The sequence below is a fragment of the Lycium ferocissimum genome, chromosome 6 (genome assembly GCF_029784015.1).
Source record: "Lycium ferocissimum isolate CSIRO_LF1 chromosome 6, AGI_CSIRO_Lferr_CH_V1, whole genome shotgun sequence".
NCBI lineage: Eukaryota > Viridiplantae > Streptophyta > Magnoliopsida > Solanales > Solanaceae > Lycium > Lycium ferocissimum.
Genome location: NC_081347.1, coordinates 35,491,951 through 35,503,020, shown reverse-complemented (window position 1 = coordinate 35,503,020; position 11,070 = coordinate 35,491,951).

The following is an 11,070-nucleotide window of genomic DNA, read 5'->3' as shown; positions in this document are numbered from 1 at the left end:
TTGATACTTTATTTTGTTTCCTAAGCGCAATCCTTCAACATTGACTCTCTAGAATTAGGGATGTTTACGGTCTGGTGAAAAATCGATCCAAATTGAAAATTGAACCAAACCGATTAAATAAATCGATACTTTATCAGATATGATTTTTAATTTTAAAAAACCGACAATACATGGATTGGTTTGATTTTATACAAAATAAACTGAAGAAAAGACTGAACCAAATGGACAAATTATATGAATTATTTTTTAATTAAATATATGCAATATATTAATTTTTTTGTATTCGTTTTGAACTTTATTCACCTTATTAAAACTCTAGATCTCAGAACATGTTTTTCATAATCCAAAAAAGTTGTAGCCACAAAAATAAAAGGGTGATAAAATAATTATAAGTTAGAAAAGCATTAATCTTTTTCTTTTTTCTGATTGTAGGAAAAAGAAAAAGAAAAAAAATACTATTAGGTTTTCATAACCCCGAAAACCCGAACAAACCGATCGACAACAACCAATCCGATAAATATTGGTAATAATAATTTTAAAACTGATTAAAATAATTTGATTTGGTCTATCTAAAAAATGATCCAAATCGAACCTGAACACCCCTACTCTAAATTAGTACTCCGAAAAGTTCAACGACTCTTTCATCCTTCTTTTTTATTTATTTAATCAATGACTAAGAAACTGAAAAGGATTGGAAGAGAAAAACGAATTACCATATTTCCGATGCTAACTAATTTGAACAATTAAATATCTCGTAAAAGAGCACAAAAAAGATGTACTGCATATTTTCTACCAAGACTTGATTCTAAGACCCAAAATGATTAGGGAAACAATAGTGTATAATGTCCCAAGAACTACAATACGTACACAAGAGAATGAAACGATTATAGAAAGGTTGTGACTGTTTGGTATGAAGCGTTGGAGTTGTTTGTAGTTTTTTTAATATTATTTTAATAAATAAGATATTTAAGTTAGTTAATCGGCTGGGGGCATTTTCGTAATTTAACTTTCAAGTCAGTAGTTTATAAAATATTTGATACTCCCTCCATTTAGGGGTGTCAATGGAACGGTTCGGGCGGTTATTTTATTAAATTTATACCGTACTAATTTTCGGTTATTTTAATTTGTATAACCAAAATTAGATTTTTCGAAACTGTCCCATCATCTCTATTTTTCTTTGGTAGCGGTACGGTTCGGTTAATTTTTCGGTATTTTATATAGAAAACGTCATAAAAAAGTCACAAGTAGAAGTTGTTCACGATTCCATGCATACTTGTATAAGACTTTGGTAAAAACTTTTTATTGTTTAAAAGGTGAAGAATCAAGAAAACATGAATCACAACAAGAATAGAGATCCATCCCGCTATTTTATAGTAGTGTAATATAATATTAAATAAAGCCAAAAAATTTAGATCACACGAGCAGCAAGTAATCAATCAAGATGAGACATAAGAACTGAGTCTAATAAGATTCTATATCCAATAAAATAATTTAAATCATACGTGATTGATGATTTTCTTTTTTGGTAAACTGGATACTAATATATATAATGCTTAGCAAAACATATTGTTCGGGGACAAGGTACCATCTTGCACATAAGTTTAGTCTAGATTAATATTATTACAAGCCGAAATAAACCTAGTGAAAGTAGTTCCTAAAATGTCTGCCCATACATGTTTTGATGTAAACACTGGAGGAACTACCAAATTTTAGGCCTTCCAAAAAGACATTGCTTTTCCCCCTCCTTTGCTAGTCCATCAGCTACACTATTTTGCTCTCGGAATGTGTGCCTGATCACCGGAGCTCCCAATTCCTGCATTCAAAAATAATATTGTCATAAGGTAAGTGACCATTATTTAGTATATGAATGACCTTTGTAGAGTCTGTAGCAATGTCAAAGGGTTGAAGGTTGTTTTCTTTAGCCAGTTTCAGTCCTTGCAACATCTCAAAGAGTTCCGCTAGGTTATCAGTGATGTGAGAATAACCTTTGTCAGGACCCAACCTAGCTAAGTCGCGCGGGCACCTACCTTTCCCACCTCGGTAGGTGAACCCTTATCCCAACAATCTCAAAAACATGAATTAATAAATTAATAAGCGGAAGAGATAGAAATCACGTAAGTCTGACGATAATCATATAGAATGTGCGGAAGTAGAAAATACATCAAATCCACCCAGAGCCTGGTCTAATCATACAAGAGCAATTAACTAACATCTACGAGTCTGGAAATATCAATAATACATCAAAGTATAAATATGTCTCGGAATATCAATGAAAGACATAAAATAAGCAAAGAATCTCCAAGGCAGCGGACGTCCCCGTGCTCACCCTGAAAGACTCTCAGGAACAACTCTCGCACAAAGATCAGCCATGAGAAGCAGAAGTCAATCCTACCTGGAACTCTACATTCATAAAAGAATGCAGCGCAGCTACTGCAGGTCAATACAAACAACAAGTACTGGTAGGTATCATAGGCCAACTAAGTTTAGCTAACACATATCAAGTCAATAAAGTAAGATATACAGGTAAATGAACAAGGTATAAGTCAAACAAGAGCCAAAAACCAAGTAGACGTCATCACCTATGTTATAGCATCTAATCCCAATTGTGCCAATCTCAAGTACTCAGTCAAAATCCGAATATCACAAGTACATCACAAGAATATTACAACAGAAGCCAAAGTGCAATGCAATCAATAATATATGAAATGTAAATGCAATGCAATGCAATGTTGTGTACACATGCACTCCGGACGGAAATATCTACGTCACGGTAGCACAACACATGGAGGACCCGCGAAGTCCATGTACCTCACGGCTCCGGCACAAACCTCGACAACCGCTACCTTACGATTCCGACAAAAACCTTGGCAATCGCTACGCACAACCACGATTCCGGGACAACCATCAGATATCGGTCCTCACGTCACTCTCATCCAACTGAGCCCATGTTACACCCAGTACCTCAGAGAAGCACTGATTAAGTTTGAATGTAAGTGGTGTCAGAGCAGTTCGTCCTAGGGTATGTCTACGAGCCGTGTCCAGTAGAGTCCTGTTTATGGGTGTGAAGCGCGCCAGACTTATAGACAGGAGGCTGCAGGGAATTTAGGAATGATTGACCTTTCTTTCTTATGTTAAATTGTGCGGTAGAGCTATGTTATCGTGTTCCCCCCCCCCCTCCCCAACCAAATCGTGTGTTATGATTTCATAAATGTTTCCATAACTATGGATAGCTATATTAAGTGAAATTTTCATAAATTATCCGTGTGACCCACCTAGTAGTGAGAAAGAAATGTTAGATCAGAGGTGCCTGGGTACCCGACATGGCCTCTAGCGTGTCATGACCCAAACCGATGAGCCGCGACAAGCACCCGACCACTACTGATCGAGCACCCCTAAACTCACTCCCACTCTGTACTAAACAACTTGGTGGCCCACTTTGACTGATATTCCACTAGTACTGTTCGTGGTAGCATTTATACGCTAGATCTTATCTCATAATTCCATGAAACACGCATATGGATATGTATATGTAAGCATACTAGTAGAGGATGACAACGCAGACCAACTTGGTCACCGTATACACTATTCACAAAATTAAGAGACAACTGAAAGCACATGACGACCCCCACTATATATATACACTGTCTACAGACCTCTATGGAATATAGACTACAAAAAGGACAGGACAAGGCCCTGCCATACCCATAAATGTACATGTTAAAAGGCATACCAAAAGGCTAGAGCTCCAGTCCAAATGGAGCTTGCTGGCTGGAACTGGAAAGAGGTCCTACTGGTCCGGCTCACTCACCGGGTTATCCGAACCGCGGGGCATGAACGCAAAGATCCACAAGAAAGGACGCGCACGACCGCAGTACCGATGTGTGTAAGGCATATATGATAACATAATAAAGAATTATAGAAGATATAAGAAAGGAGTATAACTGTAACTGCTTGCCTTTTAAGGTGAAACCATGCATGCTTACCTTTACCTTTTAAATATATTACACACACATATATAAACTGTCTAAATCAAATAAAATCATTAGCCCGCGTCCGGGGTAATTATCTCACGCCGCCCACTAGTGGTGCTGCCCGTGCCATGTAGACACAGTGTATAAGCCGCCCGCCTTAACGGTGCTGCCCGGCCATGTAGGCACGGTGTTACCTATCATTATCCATAGCCGCCCACCATAGTGGTACGCCCGGCCTATATAGGCACGGTGTTAATATCATACATCAAGCACTTACGAGAGCCCAACTAAAAGCTACGACTCTATCGGAGTGACGTAAGGTCGGTAACCTCCGATTTATATTATGAAAGAATCATCATCACTGTATCTCACCTTAAAGGAACAATTATTATAAGGTGAGACCAACAACAATGAATAAAATCGAGAAAATCATGAAATAAGCTCAATAATCTCATAATAACACTAAAATCATAAGCTTGGGACCTTTAAACATGAAATCATCATCATCATAATCGCCATAGAAATATTCTCATCTTTGACATCATTGTTATCATTGTAAAAACATGACGATCGTTATTGTCACAAGAGCTTACAGAATCATAAATCTCTGATTTGGAAATTACAGACATTTTGGCAAATATTTATGGATTATCAGGAAAGGATTCATGCCTTTGAATCATGAACTTCTAACTTGTGGAAGTAAGGAGGTTATGAAAATATATAGGGAATTATAACATAGGAATTTCTAGAAATTGAATCATCGTCATCACAAAACATGCTTATCTTTAGCATCATAAGAACTCTATGATTCATGAATCTCTAGCTTTTGAGAATAAGAATATTCTTGGAAAACATTTATGGATTCACGAAGTGGATCATGCACTGGTCGCTTTTATTTTTGGGGTACGGTGTAAATATTGATCGAATGGTCTCAAGGCCGCCATCTTTGTTCGTATGCTTATATATATGTGTCACGCACTCCAACCTCGTAGGGTTGCGACTAGTGCCCGAGTTGGGCACCCGTACACACCCGTTAATCAAGAAGCATACTTAATACGAATAGCTTAAGATAAATAACATATATATACGTAAAAGTGTAACGTCACCCCGAAGCTGTCAAATGTATAAATATACATATCGCTATCGCAATCCGAAACAGATAATATCACATATAAGCCGATAAGGCTATCATAATATGGGACGTCCAAATCACAAATCACACAGACACGATCAACAAAGGAATACCCATAACCCACACATATATGTCTATAGACCCCAAGAGTCATAATAGAATCATATGACGGACGGTGGCCCCTGCATACCCGTGAATAAACATATACATATGCACAATAACGTAACGGATCAAAGTATAGGCCAGAACAAGGGAGCGCTCCAAGTCACCGAACAGAATCCTAAGCCGGTGGATCATCCAAATAAGTATCCGTACCGCGCGGCATGAAACGCTCCCGAAGAAAGCGGGGGTCACATTTAAATATGTATCGAGTATGCAAAGCATGAAATATAGTAAATGTGATCATAGTCAAACCGTATACGGATGTAAAGTAAATGCAATAGTCAAAATATCAAAATGCTTACTCATAAAAATACAAATCATGCATGTGGCTCTTAGAACTATGGTCGCCCGCCCGTCGTTGGCGCCATAACACAATCATCACACCGTATGTTTCATATCTCCGTATCCCCGTCATATATCATAACACATCATAATAACACAGATAACACCAAATATACACGGTGCCCCGCCCTAGCGAGTGGCTCCGGCGATCGGACACATCATACTCTCGAATATCACATAGCGCGCACGATAACATAACCGGCCCGGACTCGGTGAAAGATAGGTAACAACCATATGCACGAGCGTAGTCGTGACCAACTATACGCAGTTTTTTAAAATATTTTCAAAAACTCGATAAAATAATCGTAATGAACCATCATTTAAAACCAAAGCAATAGTCAAACTAAGTTTCTTCCGAATGTCGATCGAGAACATATCAAATGGAACTTTAGGACTCGTGGATACGTATCAAACCATATGAAATAGCTTATGGAAATAAGGGCATATTCGTCATTATAAAGTCGTTAGAAAGAAGTAGGTAGTCAACGTTCGAGGGTTAGGAAGATAGTCACACTAAATCCTTGCAAAGGTCGTTGGTATTACACAAAGGAAAGTCTCGGGGCCCACGGACGAGTATCAAACCGATCCGGTTCCATCATGAAAGTTGGAGACCTTATTCATTATAGAATCTCCTACGAACGTTTCGAGGCGATCCGAGCTCGTCTATGAAAGTTACGATTGTTCGTAGTTGTAGAATCCTTTAAAAACCACATTCTTTATGCAAAATTTGAAATCCAATTGTACAAAAGACTTAAGAACCATAGTTTGACAATATTAAGGACGTTAACATTAAGAAGGAAACAAGAATCGTATACGTGCTCGGATCTTAAGAATGAAGTTCCCCGAGACTCGTACTTACACTCAGACATGCCAAAAGAAAGAAAAGTTAAGCTTTACATACCTCGTCCGCTTCCTAAATTAATCCAAACTTACGTCTTGGCTTCTCCAAAATCTACATTAACATCATTAGACGCCAAACATTAGTCGTACGCACTTAGAAATCCAATTCTAAACTAGCACTCCATTTACAAAAATTTGGGCAGCATCTCCCTCAGAATTCAACAACCCCGAGAATTCAACTCGCCAAATTCATCAACAACAATGCCAACAACCAAACTAGCAACATCAACAAGTGATTCAAAACTCATTCTAACATTAGTAACTCTTTTCTATATACTTCGACGGCATTTCATTTACATTCAAATCACCACCTACAATTAAGCCAACTCCAATGCTCATACATTCAAATACCAATCCGAAACCATTCAAACAAAATTCAAGAACATTTCAAACAATCCACACAATATTCAAACAGCCCAACCAATGTGCAAAGCCACCCGAAACCTTCCAATTCCCATAGGGACAACAACAACACATTTCTTTCTTCCAAATTCATAAACTACATCAATAATCCGCATGTTAACAACATCATTTTCATCAATTCAAGAAACTACATTAAATTCACATTAGCTTCTAAAACAGCCCATATACGTTTTCCACTTCAACTTACATCATTAAGCTTTCATTATCATCATATAATCCACAACAACAACAACCAAAACACTAAATAAAATTAGTTCATCATATTCTACAAAACGACCCATTACACGCTCAACTTCAACACGCAACATATCATGATTTCCATCCATTTTTACACATTACAACACATTCAAAACATCCATAACAGCCTAATTCCAACCATTTAACCCACATAAAACAGCCCCTTAATCCATAAATCTCAACAAAATAACAAACTAGTTTATAACGCTATTTTCTCCGTTCTAATCCGTTAAAACTCTAATTAAACTTGTTAACAATGAAAAAGGGACCTTAGTCTTACCTTAAGTATGCAACCATCACGTCACCCTCTTCTTCTTGGCTGATTTTTAGCCCAAATTAAAGGCAACGTAACGTACAACACTTTTCTCTTCATGCGAGCTTCGCTATTCGAGGCTTAGATTGTGGTCAAAATTTGATTTCTCTCTCTACCTCTCCTCTTTCTCTCTCTCCATCTCTGAAAATCTGGATGTTTTGGTCTGAAAAATGAAGGAGAAAGCTGAAAATTTCACTTAAATGGCATGGGTATTGGGCCTGACCCGACTTGGAATCGGGTTGGGCCGAATCCTTTTGCTCAGCTCGACCTTTCGCCTTAAAATGTCCATATATCCTTATCCCGATGTCACCCGTGAACTCACGACCTATGGTTGGAAAGCTATTTCAATTATATACAACTTTCATTCTGGGAGTTTTCCCAAATTCCAAATTCATAATACCGCTTTGGCCCCTCGAAGTCGATCACCCGAAGACGTTTTCTTAAATTGTCCTTTCGAGGGCTTACACTCATTTTTAGCTTATGGGTCCTTCTTAGGACTTGCTCAAATTCACATGTACTACTCATATATCTCTTCATATGTCCTTTATAAAATCCCAACATGTGGGTCCCACCTTAACACACGGCCACTTTGGCCTTTTCATGAAATTTTTATTTCAACTTCTAGCCCCTAATTTCTCTTAATATTCCATACCAATAAAATTCATAAACAACTTATACATTACACCAAATCAAAAAATAGCCTTGTCCTTAACTTGTCGCAACTAACTTAAAATATTCCAACGTACAAAATATGGGATATAACAATATGTATATTCACGTGCATGATTTATGAGATTCTGAGGTAAAGTTTATCGTACAAATGTTATAGCAGATGGTATCGATCGAATATGAAATAATACCTTGTATGGAGTAAGAACGAGTTTAGGGGTGCTTGATCCGTAGTGGTCGGGCACTCGTCACGGTCCACTACTAGGTGGGTCACATGAATAATTTATGAACATCTCACTTAATATAGCTATCCATAGTTAAACCCGCAATCATATATCAATAAGCTTGACCAAAATATTAAACAACTACAAGGATGGACAAGGTTACGAAACATCTACCCATATACGTCTGTCTACGAGCCTCTAAATAAGATACAAAAATCCACGAGGACGGGGCAGGGTTTCACCGTGCCCAAATATATACACAAAAGTAGTACCAATAAGCTGTAGCTCCGGAACTACTTGAGCGAGCGCTTTCGAGATACCGCTCGTGGAACTCCTAGAAACCGTACGCACATCATACTCGCGGCATGAATGCAGCGTCCACAATAACAGGACCGCACGAACGAGTACCGAGTTTGTAAAGAACAATAATATAATAAGACACATGGAGCATATCATGAGGGAAAAAGGGAACCTACAATCCGATATGAAATGCATGCTTAACTTTCCTTTCATAAAAACATTTCTATATATGTATACATAAAATAGAATTGTCGCGGAACGTTGCCGATCCAAAAGCATATCATTTTTCCGCTTTTAACGAACGGCTCGATCCATCTATATATTATATACATAATCGGGAACGAACGGCCCGATCCATTTAACCATATATCCCGCGTCCGGACGATATCATAATATACCAACCGAACCATGCGTCTATAACCATAGCCTTCTATATCCCCCATAGACATATATATATATATATATATATTATAACAAATCTGCATGAGAGCCCAAAGAAAGCTTATCGGTAACCTACGATTATATTATGGAATAATCATCGCTCTATCTCACCTTGAAGGAACAATTATTATAAGGAGAGATCAACAACAATGAATAAAATCGAGAAAATCATGAAATAACTCAACATTCTCATAATAAATAAATCATAAACTTGGAACCTTTAAACATAAAATCATCTTTATCATTGTAATCATCATAGAAACATTATCATCTTTAACATCATGAGAAGCTTTAAGAATCATGAACTTCTAGCTTTTGAAAACAAGGAGGTTATGAAAACATTTATGGAATCATAACATAGGAATAATGCCTTTGAAAGAAAGGGACAAGCCTTAACATACCTGCGCGGCCTCCTATTATCTATGCTTATCCATCCGTACTCGTAAATCTACATTTGAGAGAATTCACACTATCATTAGACTCATCGTTGCATACGTGTACTAAGCTTTAAACTTAAAACTTTTATTCCCGCCGCAACTTTCCCCTGTTTATATCCCTAGACCGAAATCACAATACCAATAAAACAACAACAATAGTAATACTAATATATTCCATAAAACATCCCACATGATGTTTCTCCAATTTTCAAACCAACCATAACAACATCCATAATACTATAATCAAATAATTATATTCAATTTAATCTCATATTAATCCAAAATTCTTTTTCAAACTCATCCTTTCGGAACAAAACTCTTTATGACTTTTTCCCATGTTAGAAATCCTTGTTATAAGACTATTGAATTAGTAATATAAGGTTGAACAATGAAGGGTTAATTATGTTAAGAGAGGTTATGTAAAACTATTCCGGGATACAAAGTCGAATTGATTTGACCCTCCTCGATTTTTTTTAAAACAGTTTGTTAAAGACCGAGTGTTTTGTGCAAAGAGGGAGGAACATTAATTAGGAGATTTTGAGAATCAAAATGCCGATAATCACGATGAGGAAGTTGAAAGAAGTCATCCAATTCCCATGTGTAGCCTTGTTAAGAGTAATGGAAATAAAGTGGAATTAGCCCACACCATTTTTGTAAGATAAAATGATGATTTGATGATTGGTCCAACAGTCATGTGAATGACTAAATAAAGATTGAAAAGGGTACACTAAGAAATAAGAAATTACAGAATTCGAAAAAAAAAAAAGGGAATTAAGTTCAAAAATGACCACTAGTCATCTTTAGTTGATAGTATTCAACACTGGTAGAAAGATAAAAGTTGAGTTGAAGACCCTAAGGATAAGAGGAAGGCTCTAGCTAACAACTTCAAGAGAAAAATCTATAACAAGGGATTTGATAAGAGAGTCGGAAATTCGATCACAAAGAAAATAGGATGAATATACGAGGGATATGTAAAAAATATGAACAAGTTACGGTGTGGAGGGGAGGATAAGGAGGGGACAAAGATTGATAAGATATTGGAATAACTATGACGCCTGACTATGGTACGACCACCTAATAAAGGCATTTTACAACATTTAGCCGAGCAAATAGGCTATTGGGACTACGATTGAAAAAAAAAAAAGAAGATCATTGAAGAAGGGACTTCAAATATTCTAGATGTAAGTATAAGAATTACCGATAGCTTTGTATGTTATAAAAGAAAAGCGAGGATTAAGTAAAGTGGTATCTTGGGGTTATATTAAAATTGGATGAGGATTATCTTGAAATATGAAAGAGATACCATATTACCAATTTCTGAGGTTGTCCTTAAAAGAAGAAGAATAACATCCAAGAATCGATCGAGCAAGAAATTGAACAAACTCGAAAGTATGTTGTGTTGTGGTAAACCACGAATCAAGATATACCTAGGAATTAATGCCTAGTCCATAAGTACGTAAGGATTATGAGCTAGTAGTTGCATGAGGAAGAACTCGCTTTTTATGTATTAAGAAGAAAC